General features: G+C 42.3%; 1 protein-coding gene across 5 annotated transcripts in view; it reads left to right on the top strand.

Moving 5' to 3' along the window:
- The first annotated feature begins 2,976 nt into the window (after positions 1–2,976).
- LOC308079287 (uncharacterized protein) overlaps positions 2,977–5,000 on the top strand; it is a 49,912-nt gene continuing 47,888 nt past the window's right edge. For 4 of the 5 annotated variants that reach the window (XM_080420692.1, XM_080420693.1, XM_080420691.1 and 1 more), the window contains exon 1: positions 3,363–3,394. The gene's annotated coding sequence lies outside the window, so the exon portion shown is untranslated. Of the gene's footprint in view, positions 3,043–3,282; positions 3,395–5,000 lie in introns of those variants that run through there. The other variant, XM_080420690.1, reaches the window with a different exon arrangement.

Below are 5,000 nucleotides of genomic sequence, written 5' to 3'. Positions count from 1 at the left end.
TGGGATTTATTATCATTAAGGACGGCAGCCGATCCGTGGAAACTCATGGTCTCAGACCAGTTTGAGGAAATGAACCAGTTGCTGCTTTGGACGTGATTTTTTTTCCGCACCGAAGCAGTGGTTCCATGTAGATCTAGTTTCCGGTTTGAAGCGTCTATCGAAAATTCAGTGTCAGACTGCCATCACCTCCACACCTTCACAGTGAAACACACAGACAGCTCAGCGTCCTCGCTGCATCACCCCATAACTTCAATAAATGCATTTGTTTCAATCGGTGTCTTTATTTACCTTTACAATACCTATGCAGAGCTGTGTTTGAATATTAGTTAGGTCTGGCGACCCGTCGTTACAACCTGTCAATTTAAGCACATTTATATTAAATGTGAAAATAATTTACATTAAATGTGAAAATAATTTACATTAAATGTGAAAAAATTAAAGATTTATTTTAGTTTAAATCAGGCAGATATTACTGTCATTGATGTGACTGGCAATTAATTAATTGTGCGTGTTTTTATTTGATTTAATGTGTGTGTGTGTGTGTGTGTGTGTGTGTGTGTGTGTGTGAGAGAGAGATATGTGGGTAGGTTGGCCTGGAACGGTGTATAGGTGCCTTTCCAATAGGGTTTTGAGCGCGGTACAGTACGGTATGGTTCCGTTCGGCACGGTAGAGAACTCTGCTGGTGTTTCCACCTCAGCCCGGTCCGGTTGTAACCACGCTGAATGGTGCTGATCAACCAGGCTGGCCTGGTTATGAGATGAGGAACCGGGCTAGTGACCTGGTTATGAGATGAGGAACCAGGCTAGTGACCTGGTTATGAGATGAGGAACCGGGCTAGTGACCTGGTTATGAGATGAGGAACCAGGCTAGTGACCTGGTTATGAGATGAGGAACCGGGCTAGTGACCTGGTTATGAGATGAGGAACCGGGCTAGTGACCTGGTTATGAGATGAGGAACCAGGCTAGTGACCTGGTTATGAGATGAGGAACCAGGCTAGTGACCTGGTTATGAGATGAGGAACCGGGCTAGTGGCCTGGTTATGAGATGAGGAACCAGGCTAGTGACCTGGTTATGAGATGAGGAACCAGGCTAGTGACCTGGTTATGAGATGAGGAACCGGGCTAGTGACCTGGTTATGAGATGAGGAACCGGGCTAGTGACCTGGTTATGAGATGAGGAACCAGGCTAGTGACCTGGTTATGAGATGAGGAACCGGGCTAGTGACCTGGTTATGAGATGAGGAACCGGGCTAGTGACCTGGTTATGAGATGAGGAACCGGGCTAGTGACCTGGTTATGAGATGAGGAACCGGGCTAGTGACCTGGTTATGAGATGAGGAACCGGGCTAGTGGCCTGGTTATGAGATGAGGAACCGGGCTAGTGACCTGGTTATGAGATGAGGAACAGGGCTAGTGACCTGGTTATGAGATGAGGAACCGGGCTAGATGGGTTAGCCTCGTTCACAGCCTTACTCTGCAAAGAGAAAAGCCTAAAGGTCACGACCTGCAGTGGTGGAAAAAGTACTTAGATATTTTACTTAAGTAAAAGTATCAATACTGCAATGTAGAAGTACTCTGTTACAAGTAAAAGTCCGGAATTCAAAATGTTACTTGAGTGAAAGTACAAAAGTAATGGTATCAAAATGTACTTAAAGTACCAAAAGTAAAAGTACTAAAATATTTGAAAATAGCAGATCTACAAGCTCACAACGCGTCGCATCACGACGCGTTGTGAGCTTGTAGATCTGCTATTTTCAAATAGCCTAGGTATAAAATAGGGCTAAAGTGGTTAATGCACGTTTTATGATATAATAATTGAATTTGAATTGCAAAGTAACTAGTAACTAAAGTTTTCAAATAATTGTAGTGGAGTAAAAGTGCAATATTTGCTTCTGAGATGTAGTGGAGTAGAAGTAAAAGTACTGAAAATTGGAAATACTCCAGTAAAGTAAAAAATACCTCAAAATTGTACTTAAGTACAGTATTTGAGTACATGTACTTAGTTACTTTACACCACTGACGACCTGAAGCAGAGGGTCTATCGGGGCGGGACTTCCGTCATACGTGTTTCCAGTGGTGGAAGAAGTACTCAGATATTTTACTTAACTCATTCAGTGCCAGACTTATTTCTGGCTGTGTTGTCCCAGTGCCAGAGCCAAAAATGCATTGTAAAAAAATAAATGCAGCCTTTTTCAGTAAGAAGTTAAACAGAGAGTGAATGGAGCACATTTTCAAATCATGATATCTTGGGTTCTGAACATTTTTTTATGTGGCTGAATGAGTGTAAAAGGTGTGAGGTGTAAAAGTAACAATACCACAGAAAAGGTATTCTGTTGCAAGTAAAAGGCCTTCAAAATGTTACTACATTGTTGTCACAAAAAATCCTGTTTGAAATGACCAAACCGATGATGTCACTGGTAGGCAGGTTTCTGAGACAGAGTGAGCAGACAGACAGACAGACAGACGGTTGAATTGACAGGAAACACATTGTCGTAACCTCAGTTAGATGGCAGGCGTGTGTGTGTGTGTGTGTGTGTGTGTGTGTGTGTGTGTGTGTGTGTGTGTGTGTGTGTGTGTGTGTGTGTGTGTGTGTGTGTGTGTGTGTGTGTGTGTGTGTGTGTGTGTGTGTGTGTTTGTGTGTGTGTGTGTGTGTGTGTGTGTGTGCTCATGCTGTCATGTGGTTGTCGTCAGGCAGGCTTTACTTTTCCGAAATGTTTTAAAATATGATATTAAATATTATTTTTATTATTAACTCACAAGCTGTTGTTAATACTTTATGTATTTATACAACACACACGCTTAACTTGGCAAACCCATTGTTGGCATGCAAAAGGTAAAGCAAAAATCATACTTAAAAATATGTCAAAAATAGCTACAAGCTAGCTACGCATCACATGGCTGTGCATTGTGAGCTTGTGGATCTGCTATTTTCACCAATTTATAAAATGTGACGTTCGCCTAGAAGCAAAGGAAACCAAAGTGCCGGTTGTGGTGAGGCAGACTAGGGAATAAATACTGAGGCACAGGCACTCCGTCTTCAGGTGAAAAAATATGTATTTATTTTAGCAGATGAGCATGACATTAGTCTACTTTATGACATGACATTAGTCTACTTTATGACATGACATTAGTCTACTTTATGGGGGGAAATGACATAAAATGATGGAATATGAAGATACAAGGTTTCTGCCTGACAACGACAATATGTAACTTCTGCTTTGTGGTTATTACCTCCCCCCACTTCCTGTCTGTCTCTCTCTCTATGCACTGACACTCTACAGCCTCCATTTTGAAACACGGCACATACAGGAAATGAACGTTGAGACTCCATCTTGAGACGGAACAGAGAAGGAGTGAGACGACGCAGATGTGGTGTGGTGTGATAAATGTAGAGTAAGTATCTTTATATATTATGTTCTTTAATAATTCCCTCTGTTCTGCTGGTATGGAGGTTATTGTTGCGTTAGAGTTTTGACACCAGGGTTGGTCTGGTGACAAGGATGTTGTGACGAGGGCTGACATGTCACTGTGGGCCCGTGGGCACGGTTCTTTTTTTTCCTTTTTTTTTTCACGGCACAGCGATCGTCTGATGGCAGCATTAACTTATTTTAAGATACAGCAATTTTTTTAAATAAATGCTACAGCAAAGGATATCGTAGAGAAATCTATGTTAAAAAATAACATAAATGAAGACAGAGAAGGCTGTAGATCATGTGACGATGTGAAAGCTTCAACCTGACCACATCCTCTGCCTTGTGTCTCTGCAGACTCCGTCTCTGCAGGTCTCTGCTTTGAAACGTAGTTACGTATTCAAAAGGACTTTTTCTGTTTTAATATCAATGCATTGCCTTACAGAAAACAGTTCAAACTGCAGATCTATAAGCTCACAAAGCGTCACAAGATCGGCTATTTTCACTATTTAAAAAAATAAGGCTCATGCCATTTATGTATCATGTATTTTGTAAGGTTGTAAGTTGTGATGACAAGTGGGTTCATGTTAACAGAGTTATTAAAACTATACAATTACCAGCTAAAAGGACCAGAACATTTTCACATACTATCTGTTATGCAACCTGGTTGAAGTAGCGTAAGAGAGTGTAGCTTTAGACACACCCATTATGATACAAATGTTACCGCGTTGGTACGTTCAACCATTTAGACGACAGCAAAGCAGTGAACTGAACAGGCTGGACTCCATGTTGTTTTGCTACGTCTGATCAAATCATAAAGGAGTAGGAGGCCGACGCCCAGGCACGTGCACAGATAGCCTCTAGGTGGTGCTAGAGCACCTGCCCTTTGCCCTCTGGACCAGAAGTGCCCTTTTTTAGTTTACACATCTGCATCACACAGCATATGGCTATTGAAACAAATGCATATGCAATTATGACGTACAAGATGTGCCTGTAATAAATATCACACTACTAAGGCAGCCGGCGGTACCGCGCGCCGCACAAGGTGCCCTTTTTTTTTTACTTGAGCACCTGCTGCCCCTCAAAATGTCTGTGCACGCCACTGCCGACGCCCCCTCAATCAAGACAGTTAAAAAAATAATCCTTCTGGTACTTTTTAATTAATAACGTTCTGTATGGTGGCAAGCCTTCCTCAGCGTGTTAACAAAGTGTTTTGTCAGTTGTGTCAGTGGTCAGTGTTGTTGTACCAGGGACCCCCATATGATAAGGTGTTGTACCAGGGACCCCCATATGATAAGGTGTTGTACCAGGGACCCCCATATGATAAGGTGTTGTACCAGGGACCCCCATATGACAAGGTGTTGTACCAGGGACCCCCATATGACAAGGTGTTGTACCAGGGACCCCCATATGACAAGGTGTTGTACCAGGGACCCACATAACTTAATTTATTTTAAATAACAGATCTACAAGCTTAAAACTTGTTGCAAGGCAACACATTGGGCGCTTGTAGATCTGCTATATTTGAACAGCCAAAACATGTAATAAGGCTGAAGTGTTTTTCCTCATTTAGCTGGGGACCCCCTGGA

The sequence above is a fragment of the Gymnoscopelus braueri genome (assembly GCF_963280865.1).
Source record: "Gymnoscopelus braueri genome assembly, chromosome: 23".
Taxonomy (NCBI): domain Eukaryota; kingdom Metazoa; phylum Chordata; class Actinopteri; order Myctophiformes; family Myctophidae; genus Gymnoscopelus; species Gymnoscopelus braueri.
Note: the sequence above shows the minus strand (reverse complement) of the source record. Positions and strands in the feature narration are given on the sequence as shown.